The sequence below is a fragment of the Myotis nattereri genome (assembly GCF_964212035.1).
Source record: "Myotis nattereri genome assembly, chromosome: X".
Taxonomy (NCBI): Eukaryota; Metazoa; Chordata; class Mammalia; order Chiroptera; family Vespertilionidae; genus Myotis; species Myotis nattereri.
Window position 1 is genome coordinate 57,428,074 of NC_138078.1, and position 15,276 is coordinate 57,443,349.

The following is a 15,276-nucleotide window of genomic DNA, read 5'->3' on the forward strand; positions in this document are numbered from 1 at the left end:
CAACACCTCACATTTATAGAAGTCATGCTGCTCCGGGGTCCTCTTGAGTCTGCAGTGCGGTGCCAGGACAGGTCGTCAAGCTGGGGTTTCCAAGCAGCTTGGCCGCAGTAGGGGCTGTGAGGATTACAGTGTGAAGTCCTGTCCGCCTGGGCTCCAAGGCTTGTGGTTGTAGGTTCTTAAGGAGGACCGAGTCACCAGGATGAAGAGCTGGTCTTGGGAGCCTTGGTCGGTCGGCTCTGGCTTGGGCAGAAACCTGAGCAATTGCCTGGTTAAAGACAGATATGGGAGATACGTACCCAGGGGAGGGGGATCGGAAAGAAGACGGTGGATGAGCAAAAAGAGTCAAAAGGGCTCAAGAAAATGGGGCTTCTTCGTGTAGTCGGAGTTTGGTCAGGGCCCTGGGCAGGAGGTCCGGCCAGGAGCTGCGAATTTCTAGAGAGAGTTTAGTTAGATGGTTCAATAGGTTGGAATTGAGTGGCTATGATGAGGGTTCGAGCTAGTCACAGAAATCCAGCAGGATGTAGAAGAGGAGGGATTGATGTTCTAGAGTAGATGGAAAGTTGTGTTGATGAGAGTGGGCATAGGAGTAGGTCCAGGGTTCCTAAATATAGAGTGACACTAGAGGATTTCCCATCCCAGACAGTAGAATTGATGACTCCCTCATCATCCCATGTTCGTTTCACCAGAAAATATGAAAAACCTGAGCAAAATTGTAGGGTCCCTTGCCAGGTAAGAGCCTGTGAGGAATGATGGGTCATCCGGTCCTGGATGGTGTCCCCGAAGAAGATGGTGGGAGGCACTGGGTGAGCCTGAGAGAGGTAGGTATTGCAGGAAAGCGGGAGAAAATGTTAGAATGCACTGATATCCTAGGGAAAATGGAAGGAGCAGTGGAAGCCAGGGACCTGGATATGAGGCTGGAGAAAAGGCGGGGAGGGAGGAAGCAGGTTGCGCAGCCTGTTCCCAGGCCTCTAGCCGCTTGGATGTTAAAGTTGCTGAATTTTTCCTTTGGGAACAGTGGAGGGGGATGGGGCGAGGTCAGAGCAGTTTTCAGTTCAGAGGAGGGGGCAGTTGTGTCGGAGTGAAGAAGAAAAGGCGTACACAGCGAAGACTGAGGTAGGCAAAGACTGAGCTAGGCAAAGACTGAGCTAGGCTACTGTGGTCTGTGACACCAGGGCCCCATGACGGGATGCATGGCAGTGGAGGATCGGTGTCCCTGTAAAGAGAGGGGGCAGGAGTGGAAGGAGCAGGGAAGATGAAGGGCTCAGAGTGATCTGCAGAGTGGCCACTAGGATGGTGAGGATGTCTCGTCCTAACAGGGGCATGGGGCATGCTATCATCAAGGAGGCAGGGAAGGGGTCCAGAGGCCAGAAGGCAGGTGGATTTGCCTTCAATATACATGTCCGAGATCTTGGAAGGATAAAGGGGCCCTAAAAAGGAGGGCAGGACAGAGAAGGCAGCCTCATGTCAACTGGGAAGGTGACCTACTACGTTCATTGTGACCCGAGGCTCAGCGAGGGTGATTGGAGTCGAGGCTGGGCTTCTTCAATCTTCAGCCAGTTCCAACATGGCCAGCAGGTGAGTCCTGGCCTGGAAGGGTGTCCCCCCTACGCTGAGGCGTAGAAGGCCCGCCACTTTTTCCAGGGCAGTCACTTTTACAGTGACCATTTTGACTGCATGCGGAGCAGGGATTGGTCGGAGCTTGGGGCCAGGGGCACTGCATTGCCCAGTGGCCTTCATTTCCGCATATGAAGCATTCTCCGGGGGCATTACTTTCACTGCACCCCCACCACTCACAGCCCCCTTAGGGCCATGGTGGCTGCCATCAACCTCAGGGCCACAACTAAGGCATGACTGCAGATCTACTTCTTGTTGAAGGCAGGCCTCCCATTCTGACTGTGCCTGCTCCTCCAGGGCATTAAGAACCTTCAAGGCCATTTTTCACTGGACCTCAAACCTGGGTTTGAGGACTAATAAAGACCTTAAAGGTCGGGTTAGAGAGTGGGGGGCCTAGATTCAGACTATGCCCGCAGGAGTAGAATGGGGGCAGAAATGGAATAGGCTGTTTTGGAGCTGACGTTCTTAGGATTTGGGCTCTAGGGGAGCAGGAAGCTTCCTGTTAAGAGGGTCTGAAGAGAGCACAGCTGCAACCTCTCGCCAAGGAAACTGGCCGGCCACCTGTGAACTAAAGTGCTGGCAGTCATGGGGGCGGAGTTTTGGTGGAGCGCACAGAGGAAGGTGGGCGGTTAGATCTTACAGAGGGCACTGCGTGGGGTACAGGTTACTAAGGCAGGACTGTAAGGGAAGTTGAGAGCACGAGAGAGGTGGCCTGGGTGGGCTTGGGAGAAGTCTTGGCAGTTGAGTTTAAAAGCCGCAACCTCCCAGGGGCAGAATGGAGGAGGAAGGACAGGAGGAAGTTAGAGCCTATGGAAGCGTGTGTGTACCGAATGGGAAAGCAGGCAGGGGCGGCAGGGAACCTGAGTTTCCGGCTCCCACAGCGGATACGGCGTTAGGGGCTGTGGCGGTGCGTGGACGGACCAACTGCGTGGTGGCGTAACGGGGCACAGTGGCAGCGGAGGCATGCAGGGGCATGGGGTTGTAAAAGGCGTTTGAGTTTTCAGTTGCTGTGGGGCTGGCGAAAGAGGGGTGGTGGGATCAGGAGGCGGGTTCAGGAGGCAGTGGAGAAGGCGTGGCTGGAGGAGGGTCCAGGAGAGAGGAGGAGAGAGGGTGGACAGAGATGGCAAGAAGCCGGCGGGAGAATAGGCGACTTTCGACGTGGGCATTTGCTGTGGTTTCTGATAAAGGGGAGTGGGAGAACGCAGAGACAATGATGATGATTATGGTGCTGGCGCTGGCACCCACACACAGCACATGAACCCAACCCTACATGCACCGCACACACCTCGGGGCTCTGCGGTGCAGGGACAGCCTGGAGGGAGGAGGAAGGGCGGAGCCAGGAGAGATGGCAGACGGAACTTTGGGGGAGGGACGTCAATGCAGAGAGATGGAGAGAGGCTGAGAGAGAGACTGAGAGAGAGAGACTTGGGCAAATTTCCCAGGTCCCTGGCAGAAATTACTGAGATTGGTGTGACGGTAATGTCAGGGTCCCGTTCTCATACTGAGGCCATGCTACTTTACAGAAAAAGGACGCAGGTCCGGGACACGCCCCGTGTTTAGCCAGATTTGTGAGCCGGCACCATAGAGGGGTGCTCAGGTCAGGTTTGGAATTTGGATTCCCCATGCTCAATACCCGTAGCCTGTAGCAGGGCTAAAGCCTGGCATCCCAGCGGTGTAACCCATGCTACGGAGGGAGGGAGGGACCATGGGTGGGGTAGAAGCGTCCCTGCTACCCCCCCAGGTCCGGAGGAGCCCTCCTGGAAAGGTCCAGAGAGGCAATCTCTGACATGGCCACATTTTATGGTTAGAGATGCCCGCGGGCAGGCGGCCACATGGGACCAGCACTGGGGCGGGGCGGGACTCACTGCTGATGCTGCCAAACTGGGAAATGTTGCTGAGCTGAAGAGATGAAGTCCTTATGAGGCCAGAGCCACTAGGAGGGAGAAGCGGGCACCCCAAGCCATGGAGGGACGGCCAAAGGGAGTGCTCGAGCCACCCAGGTATCTAGGCACCAAATGTTAGGTTAAGGCTCAGGAGACTGCGCAAAAAATAGAGTCCAGTGAATCAGAAAAGAAAGGAAAGGAAAAGGTTTATTCAGCGTGCCCGGGAGACCCACGTACCCCCAGGACAGGGCACGTGGATTCAAGCCAACAGGGAGGGGGGCGCTTTATTATACTGCAGTTGGGTGAGGAGTGGGGACATGAGCTGAGGTATTCAGTTGAGGAAGATTCAGCTGCAGGGTGTCGTTGAGAAGCCAGTATCTGTATCTGGCACGTTGACCTGTGAGAAATTCCAAGGGAAGTCCATTTTCTCATTACATGTCTGCATGTATCCGATCCTGGGCTCTCTCCGACATAACAGTTCTGATTTTGGACATTTAGATATAGTTTTGAGCTGGAATTTCTTTACAAATGCGCAGAATTATACCCAAGACAGATTATTTCCTAAAGAAAATGGCGAAATTGACCCAGGGTAGAAATTCTAGCCACAAGATTGGTATTTTTCCATAATGATGTTAATGAAGCCTATTCCAAAGTATCTTTAAGACCTCTACAAGGAAAATCAGTAAAATTGTCTCTGTTACAAAAATTTGCTAAATTAATTGCCTTAAAATAATTGAATTTGAATCTCAAAAATTATTAAAATCTCTAATTATAAAAATCTAAGTAGCCCGGTAAAAAACCGGCCCTTTGTTTATTGAAAAAGCTGGCCAAAACATTTCTAATGAGAAAAGGGGCTAGTTGCTTCCCGCCTGTAGCAAATTCTTAAAGAATGTGGTCAATTTACATCTGATTGGTCAAGGGTAGGCCAAACCTGTATTTCCACGAAAAACATCCCCCCCGCTTGCTCCCCCAGGCCAATTTTGAACCTTCCCACCTTCAAGCAAGAATCAGGAAACAATATAGCTACAACCTTGTTTCTTGACCTTCCCTAGAGGAAAAAATTATGGTCCTTTTAAAATCAAAGGATGGGCCAGGCCTGTCTTGCCAGCCTCAAATGTGGTTTCCCAAAGCTGCTGGGAAATTTAAGACCTTGGAGTTTATACCTTGGTTTCTTGAAGTGACATAATACTGAATTAAATGAGATCTGAGTATTCCTTGTACAAAATCTAGAGGACAGTATTAAATCTGTTGGTTGATTCTGTCTTGCATTTTTAAAGTTTAGTCTTAATGTTACTGATTGAGAAATCCTGAATATTTGACTTGCCAGCTAAGAGTTTAAGATTCGGATTGAATTGGGAAAAATTGTATAATTATAATAGCTAAATACTTAAAAAAATGTTTTGTTTTGAGAAAATAATTTTTGTTTTCTCTGAAATAATTAGAATTCAAAATATGTTGCTTATTTATCTGATTAAAAAAAGAGGATTAATTTTTAAGATCTCAACGGAAATTTTTATACAAAAACCAGTTTAAATTTGATTAATATTCTTTAAGATATTTATAAAGGGTATCAACAGCTAATGAGATTTCTGTTTGTCTACAATAAAATGTTGGTCATCTATCTTTTAGGGGTTTTGGTTTGCTCTGTCAAAGAACAGTGTAGACAGCCACCCGTTTGAGCTGTGTGACTTGGCAGCCGCCATGTTGGCCAAATGGCTCACTGTGCCCCTGGGGGCCACCATCTTGAAACAACAAAGGCCCCGCCTTGTGATTCATCCAATCACAAAAGGAATGTCTGCTCACTGAGGCAGGATGGGATTTCAGGGGTGGAGTTTTAAGTCGGAGGTTTACTATGGAAATGGGGATAGGGCAGAAAGTGTGCTTGCCTCTCAGATTTATTTAATACTATTTTTAAGAAGATATTTTTAATGCTTAATAAATTAGCAATCATGGTCTTAATATAATTTCAGTGGTATGATAGACCAATGTTTTAAGCAGTTGGCTTCATGAGGGCCGACAATAGAGCTCATATTTCTTAAAAGGCTTGTAGATACATTTTTAAAAGATATCTTAAATTCTCAGTAGAACCACAGTTATGTGTATATCAAAAGCAAATTAAGAGTAATTGATTCCATGGTCAAGACTAGGTCCTATTATGTTGATAACTGCTTAAAAATTGTTGAACATGTTTAAATTAGATATGTATTTGGAAGTTTTTCCTGAGTGCAATATTTCAAAATATAAAATGCTTGCTTTCATAAAGAATGTCTGCCAAATAAAAGAAAGAATTGATTTATTACTAGCAAAGTCTTTATTTAAACTAGCAATGTCTTTTATTTAAAAGCTCCTCACCGCTGCATTTTAAATTAGGCTGGAAGTGAAGCAGGGTTTGTTGCCGTGTATCAATATAAAACTTTACTAAATTTACTAATTTTGTAAGCAATTGAATCCTAGTAAAGTAAAATTCTTCTAAAAAGTTACTGAAGGTTCCAATGATCCCTCTGTATATGCAAATCAGCCAAACGGTATACTCTTTAAAAATATGATTGCTGACATTTACAGATTGTTGTTAAAATACTAAATCTGATTAGTCACCATAAAAGAAAAATCACTTGAAATATATAGCTTTGCTACAGTATTTGTTAAAATCTCAAAAGGCAACCATGTTCCTTACATTTGTTGCTTGTGTGAGAAAGAAAACTGTCGGGAAGAAATAAAAAGAGGTTTCCTTCAGATGTCTAACTAAAATTAAAAATCAATATATTGGGCCTCATAAGCTAAATTAAAGAATTTGTGTTTTGCCTCCTTAAACAAAATTTATGTAAATATAAAGACTAATACCAGAAATTTAATTAATGTCATTTACTGTCCATAAATTTGGACAAGTAATGTTACAAGAATAAATGTTATTTCAAACTGACTTAAATTAGCAAATTGGGCTAAGTGGATATACATGGGAACTTAGCTGTCACCTATTAAAATATAAACTACTACAATTTTTTAAATAAGACCTCCATCATTATACCAAAAATACTAGGCAGGAACCAATTCCTGGAGCTTTAACTGTTTTTACTGATGGGTCATCTAATGGGAAAGTTGCCTATCATACTATAAATTCTGACCGAGTCATACTGACCAGTCATACTTCTGTGCAAAGAATTGAGTTCGAAGCTATTAAGGCTGCGTTGCAAGATTTCCAACAGCCTGCTAACATAATTTCTGATTCCTCTTATGCTTCGGGCCTAGTAAATAGAATTGAAACTGCCCGGTTGAAATGGCTTAGTGACCAAAGTTTATTCTTACTATTTAAGTAAGTTCAACAGATTGTGCAACAGCCAACATACCCTTTTTAAAACACCCACATCAGGGCTCACAGCATATTACCTGGCCCATTAACTAAGGGAAATGCACATGCTGATCAATGCTTGCTTTATTAAAAGAGGCTTCAGAGTCTCATCAGCTTTTAAAAACCCCAACTTGAAAATCAAAAAAGGGGGATGATGGAGAAATCACCTTCGGGTAGGCTGCACCTAGGTTTAATTAATCTAAATTTTTTCACTTGTGATGCTGATGGAAAGACACCTATGGAGCTACATTGGTGTCAGAATAAAACTAAAGAAAATGGTCTATTTAAATGGAAGGATCCCGAATCTGGTATATGGAAATGACCTGACCCATTATTAACCTTTGGCAGAGGGTACGCTTGTATATTCCCAGAGATTTTTTCCAAACCCATATGGATTCCTGCTAGAAATATTAAACTGCATCAGGAATTTAGCCAGACTGAAGATCTTGCGCCTGGAGCCATAACATGTAGCTGTAAACAATCAACTACCTCAGCCACAGAGAGCAGTGACTCCAAGCAGTCCACTGAAGATGAGGAACAGGAGGAAGACAAACCAGACAACCAACAGCCCAGAGACCACCTGGGACACGGTAAAGTGAAGTATGGTAAAAATTAATTCAGGTATAAACTATAGTTTCATACTGGTCTTAGAAGGCACATTTTTCCTTTACCTGGGAAGGACAGCATAGCTATCACAAAGTCAGAAGGCTCCAGTCAGTGAGTCAACTCAGTGCTCTGGAGACCCAGAACTGCAATTTAGATAGAATGCTGTCTCGGCTTCTGTAAATTGCTTTTTTTTTTTTTTTGCTAACTAGGTTCCTCATTCCAAACCTGGAGACAGCCAGTTTAAAATTAAGTTGTCATGACCTAGAGCAAAGAATATTATTACATGGTATTATTCTACAAGTTTTATTAATAATTTTTGATGTTTTACAACAGTATATTGTGCATTTATCCCAAACAAATTTACAAATGAATTTGAATGTTTTACATGAAGGGATTTATTCCTTTCCACTGTGCGGAGGGCCTCATGGGGAAGGCACTTAAGGATTCTGTATTGACCTATCTTGACTTTTTTTGTCAAGAGGAATCCAATTGCCTCCAGCTGTTACCTGAGCTCTCTGTTCAAGCTGGGATCATGAAAAGCTGGTACCATGGATCTGTCTTTCCCAATGGCGTAAGCTGGGCCCTCTCTGGAGAAGAAACCTGGGTTCCCTATGATCAATGCCGGCTCCCCGCCAGCAGGCGGGGAGATCCAAAGGCAGTTGCTGGGCATGGAGGCCAGAGGGACATAGGTTAACAAGGAGACAGAACTGAACCTCACAGCACCCTACTTGGTCCAGAAATGGTTGATAGTCAAAGACGGGTAAGACCCCAAAGCATGGGGCGACGTAAGACAGGCACAACCGGGGGCCAGTAGGAGAAAACTTGTGGTGCAACAATGGAGGGGCACAGACCCCCCCCCCCAATGGTGCACGGGCTTGAACACTCGCCCCTTTTGAGGAAGGTCTCCTGTCCCCATGGCTGCTTCTTGCTTCCCATGCCCAGCCCAGATCATGAACCAAATAACAGAAGTGATTTGGTCCAGCTGATGTCAGAATCCAGATAAAAGGAGGCTTGGCTAACAGACCCTATGTCTAAATCTAGCCTAACAACAGGAATGCTCAGAGCCTTCACAAGGATGTAAAGTGATCCTCTTCATTAATATTTACAGTGTAAATTAAGATTATTGTTAAAATATTAAATTTGACAGCAAAAGAGTTTTTAAATTAATTAAATTCAAGTTCACAAATTAATTAAATTTGGCTAATTTGAAATAGGTAATTATTCAAAAAGTATTAACAAAAATTTTCATTTCATGGTAAATATGCTATGAACCTAAAGCATGTTCAAGTTCATTTTTTTTGCATACAAAAAATTAATATTTAAAGCTATCTAGACTGCATTAGAAAATTTCCAAGAAGTCTCCTAATTAAATAAAAAAAAAAGGGGAATAGTGGAAAAATATCGTGGAAGAATACCATGTAAGGAAATAGATCCTGTAACTAAATTACATTTAGAGAAAAATTTTTTCGTTTATAATGCTAATAGTGAGACACCCAGAAAAAACACACATTATGCTAGGGTAGGCCAGAGAAAGATCATGTTAAAGAAAAGACCCAAGTAAGGTTTTTATTTTCCTTTAACATTTGGTCGAGAATATGTTTGTATACTTTCAGAGAACAGCTACAAGACCATGTGGATTCCTGTAACAACGGATCACAGAAAGCCAGCCACAAAGACAGAAGAGACAGTTCAGAGATGGAGATGGTGGAAGATGCCTTGCCATGCTAGCAGTCAGCAGCTGTTCAGCACTGCAGGGTGCCCAGGAACAGACCAGAAAGGACCGGACCTGCATTTTCTACCATTCAGAACCAAGATTTCATTGCTGGCATGTACACATGAACTTTTGGACATTGAAACATGGACTCATAACTTTAGGGCATTGAAATTGGGACTTGATTATTTTTTAAAGAAAAAATAAGGGGGAGATGTGGGAAACTGTTTATTGCCTTCACTATCTGATAAGCATAGACAGAGAACTCCCCAAAACACCCCGAAGGCTGGGTGCCTTTGAAGCCCTAGCAAATCTCAGAGCTAGGTGCCACCTCTGTTTGTCCAGACAGTGGTAGCTGAAACTACTCCCCCATTTATTATTATGTAAATCCTTGCTGAGGGGCTAGTGTGCTTATTACTAGGGGGTCACGTGCCTAAGGTCTATGCTATGGGTGCATCCGAGATCAATAAAATCTTGGTGAGGCCTGAGCACAGAGGAAGTCCTTTGGGACTGGCCCAGTGGTCCCTCAATATTGCAAAATTATCTCTTGTCTTTTTCTCTCCTTTGTTGTGCGGCTCCTCTTTCAAATACCGAACCCTACTCCACGCGGGACATGGAAGGAAACAATCAACACAAATCACAAGGATGGTTGAACGAACTGCAAGTCCAAAAGTGAATGTATGTTGGTATTGGGGGGGGTGAGATGGATGGTCATGGTCGCATTCATGAGGAACAGGGCGTTTTGTTAGTGCTGGCAGTGTATAATAAAGAATTTGAATTCCTTTTAACATGGCAGACTATTGAATATTGTTAAACTATTGAAAGGATGGTAAGCTCAAGATGTGAAGTTTTATGCCACAACTCGTACAGTTTAGCCTATGACATCATGGTTTAGAACAGCATTGTTGGATATTGGAGATACTGAGGAAGTGAGGTTTGACTCTGTTTCACTTCTGGGGAGGGATCTAAGGAGGGTGCAGGCATGTGAGAAGGGAGTAATGTAGATTTCTTTAATTGGGGCACCAGACAAGCCATTCCATACTGAGCCAGACTCTTAGAATAAGGACAAGGAGAAGACTGAATGGGTATTTTTATCCTCAATGCTTTCTCATACTGGCAAGGAAGAAAAGAAGCTGATGTTTAATTTAGGTTTGGATTGGGTGGGTGGGATGGATGATGGTGGTCGCAGTTATGAGGAACAGGGTGTTCTTTTAGTGCTGGCAGTGTATCATAATGAATTTGATTTCCTTTTTACATGGTAGACTATTGAATAATGTTAAACTATTGACAGGATTCTTGGCTCAATATGTTAAGTTTTATGCCACAACTGGTATAGTTTTTATTTAACAACTTGCTGTAGAACTGCATTGGTTGATATTGTTGATATTAGAGAAGTGAGGTTTCACTCTGTTTCACTGATGATTCACTTCATGTTACATTTGCACCATATCTAAGTAAGATATTAGTAATAAGGGAAATTGGGTATGGTGTACATGGTTATTATCTTCCCAATTTTTCTGTAAACCTGGAACTATTCTAAAACATAATTTTAATTAAAACAACACTCAAAATAATAGGAAATGGTAATATCTGAACATAGTGGAATGGACCACTGAAATGACTGTAGAGTTTAGGAAGTGGATTAGAGGAAACACCACCTCCCTGCAATATGCTGGACTATAGACGAACTAAAGGAAGAGAGAGAGAGAGAGAGAGAGAGAGAGAGAGAGACAGAGAGAGAATAGAGAGGTCTGTTTGGGAAAAATTTTAGGATTTAAGAGGAAGGTCTCTGTTCTATAACCAGAGTATCTGAGATTTCTGCATCCTCTGCCACCCCTGTCCCTCTTGGATGGTCAAGCTGAGGCTTTGTGATGTCATGCCACACTATGGCCAAACTGATTTTGGGCAAACAGACCTGAAGTGAGTGGCTCCTCATTAACCTAAAGATAATAAATAGAGGCCAGAACCCTTTCAGTAGTTTCTGTTGCCTCAAGATAGCGAAACTTAATAAGAAGATAGTGTAGACTAGTAGAGATAAGGAATAAGACTCCAAACACAAGGATGGAAGAAGAGATTGCAGGGCCAAAATTGAATTTGTTTGTATTGAGGTCAGGATGGCAGGATGGTGGTGTTCGCAGTCATGAGGAACAGGGTGTTGTGTTAGTGCTGCCAGTGTATAGTAAAGAATTTTATTTCCTTTTTACATGCCCGACTATTGAATATTGTTAAACTATTGCAAGGATGGTTAGCTCAAGATGTGAAGTTGTATAATGCAACTGCTCCAGTTTATCCTTTAACAACTTGGTCTAGAACAGCATTGCTGGATATTGGAGATTCTAATGAAGCGAGGTTTCACTCTAACTGTTTCAATGATGATTCACTTCATGTTACATTTGCCCCATACATAAGTAAGATATTAGTAATAAGGGAAATTGGGTATGGTGTACATGGTTATTATCTTCACAATTTTTCTGTAAACCTGGAACTATCCTAAAATAAAACATCCATTAAAACAACACTCAAAATCCTAGGAAAAGGTAGCAAATGAACATAGTGGAATGGACCACTGAAATGACGGGCGAGTATGGAAATTGTATTAGAGGAAACACCACCGCCCTTCCATATGCTGGACTATAATGGAACTAGGGGAAATGATAGAGAGAAAGAGAGAGTACAGTTTGGGAAAAATTTTAGGAGTTAAGAGGAAGGTCTCTCTGCTATAACCAGAGTGTCTGAGATTTCTGCATCCTCTGCCACTCCCACCCCTCCTGGATGGTCTAGCTGAGGCTTTGTGATGTCAAGCCACACCATGGCAACCACTGAATTTGGGCAACCAGAGCTATAGTGAATTGCTCCTCATTAACCGAAAGAGTATATATAGAGGCCAGAACCCTTTGAGTAGTGTCTGTTACCTCAAGATAGCGAAACTTCATAAGATGATGTTGTAGACTAGTAGAGATAAGGAATAAGACTCCAAACACAAGGATTGATGAAGAAACTGCAAGTCCAAAAGTGAAATTATGTATGAATTGGGGTGGGGGGGTGTGGGATGGATGGTGGTGGTCGCAGTCATGAGGATCAGGGTGTTGTGTTAGTGCTGGCAGTGTATAATAATGAATTTGATTTCCTTTTTACATGGCTGACTATTGAATATTGTGAAACTATTGAAAGGATGATAAGCTTAAGACATGAAGGTTTATGCCACAACTGGTCCAGTTTCTCCTTTAACAACTTGGTCTAGAACAACATTGCTGGATATTGGAGATACTAGAGAAGTGATGTTTCACTCTAACTGTTTCACTGATGTTTCACTTCATGTTAAATTTGCTCCATACATAAGTAAGTCATTGGTATTAAGGGAAATTGGGTATGGTGTACAAGTTTATTACCTTCACAACTTTTCTGTAAATCTGGAACTATTCTAAAATAAAACATCCATTAAAAAAACTCTCAAAATTCTAGGAAATGGTAGCAACTGAACATAGTGGAATGGACCACTGAAATGACGGGGGAGTATGGGAATTGTCTTAGAGGAAACACCAACTCCCTGCCATATGCTGGACTATAATGGAACTAGAGGAAATGAGAGAGAGAGCGGGGACAGTTTGGGAAAAATTTTAGGAGTTAAGAGGTAGGTCTCTGTTCTATAACCAGAGTGTCTGAGATTTCTGCATCCTTAGCCACCCCCGCCCCTCCTGGATGGTCAAGATGAGGCTTTGTGATGTCAAACCACACCATGGCAACCAATGATTTTGGGCAGCCAGGGCTGAAGTGAGTGGCTCCTCAATAACATATAAAGTATATATAGAGGACAGGACACTTTGAGTAGTGTCTGTTGCCTCAAGATAGTAAAACTTAATAAGCGATAGTCTAGACTAGTAGAGATAAGGAATAAGACTCCAAACACAAGGATGGATGAAGAAACTGTAAGTCCAAAAGTCAATTTATGTTTGTTTTTTGGGGGGGTGGTATGGATTGTCGTGGTGTCAGTCAGGCGGAACAGGGTGTTTTGTTCGTGCTGGAAGTGTATAATAAATAATTTGATTTCCTTTTTACATGGCAGACTATTGAATATTGTAAAACTATTGAAAAGATGGTCAGCTCAAGATCTGAAGCTTTATGCCACAAATGGTCCAGTTTTTCCTTTAACAACTTGGTCTAGAACAACATTACTGGATATTGGAGATACTAGAGACGTGAGGTTTCACTCTGTTTCACTGATGATTCACTTCATCTTACATTTGCCCCATACATAATTAAGATATTAGTGATAAGGGGACTTGGGTATGGTGTACGTAGTTATTATCTTCACAATTTTTCTGTAAATCTGGAACTATTCTAAAATAAAACATCGATTAAAACAACACTCAAAATCCTTGGAAACATTAATATCTGAGCACAGTGGAATGGACCACAGAAATGACGGGGGAGTATGGCAATTGTCTTGGAGGTAACACCACCTCCCTGCCATAGGATGAACTGTAATGGAACTAGAGGAAATGAGAGAGAGGCAGGTCAGTTTGGGAAAAATTTTATCAGTTAAGGGAAAGGTGTCTGTTCTAAAACCCCAGTGTCTGAGATTTCTGCATCCTCTGCCACCCCCACCCCTCCTGGATGGTCAAGCTGAGGCTTTGTTATGTCAAGCCACACCATGGCAACCACTGATTTTGGGCAGCCAGAGCTGCAGTGAGTGGCTACTAATTAACTTAAAAGTATATATAGATGCCAGGACACTGTGAGTAGTGTCTGTTGCCACAAGGTAGCGCAACTTAATAAGACGATAGTGTAGACTAGTAGAGATAAGGAATAAGTCTCCAAACACAAGCATGGATGAAGAAACTGTAAGTCCAACGGTGAATTTACTTTTGTATTGGGGGGCGGGGTGGGATGGATGGTGGTGGTCGTAGTCATGTGGAAGAGGGTGTTGTGTTAGTGCTGGCAGTGTATAATAAAGAATTTCATTTCCTTTTTACATGGCAGAGTATTGAATATTGTTAAACTATTGATAGGATGATAAGCTTAAGACTTGGTGCTTTATGCCACAACTGGTCCAGTTTATCCTTTAACAACTTACTCTAGAACAGCATTGCTGGGTATTGGAGATACTAGAGAAGTGATGTTTCACTCTGTTTCACTGATGTTTCACTTCATGTTAAATTTGCTCCATACATAAGTAAGTCATTGGTAATAAGGGAAATTGGGTATGGTGTACATGGTTATTACCTTCACAACTTTTCTGTAAATCTGGAACTCTTCTAAAATAAAACATCCATTAAAACAACTCTCAAAATCCTAGGAAATGGTAACAACTGAACATAGTGGAATGGACCACTCAAATGACGGGGGAGTATGGGAATTGTCTTAGAGGAAACACCAACTCCCTGCCATATGCTGGACTATAATGGAACTAGAGGAAATGAGAGAGAGAGCGAGGACAGTTTGGGAAAAATTTTAGGAGTTAAGAGGTAGGTCTCTGTTCTATAACCAGAGTGTCTGAGATTTCTGCATCCTTTGCCACCCCCGCCCCTCCTGGATGGTCAAGCTGAGGCTTTGTGATGTCAAACCACACCATGGCAACCAATGATTATGGGCAGCCAAGGCTTAAGTGAGTGGCTCCTCAATAACATATAAAGTATATATAGAAGACAGGAAGCTTTGAGTAGTGTCTGTTGCCTCAAGATAGCGAAACTTAATAAGATGATAGTCTAGACTCGAAGAGATAAGGAATAAGACTCCAAACACAAGGATGGATGAAGAAACTGTAAGTACAAAAGTCAATTTATGTTTGTTTCGGGGACGGGCGGTGGTATGGATTGTCGTGGTGGCAGTCATGAGGAATAGGGTGTAGTGTTAGTGCTGGAAGTGTATAATAAAGAATTTGATTTCCTTTTTACATGGCAGACTATTGAATATTGCAAACTATTGACAGTATGGTCAGCTCAAGATTTGAATTTTTATGCCACAAGTGATTGTGTTTTTCCTTTAACATCATGGTCTAGAACAGCATTGTTGTATATTGGAGATACTAGAGAAGTGAGGTTTCACTCTGTTTCACTGATGAGGAGGCATCTAAGTTGGGGGTAGGCATGTGAGAACGGAGTAATGTAGATTTCTTT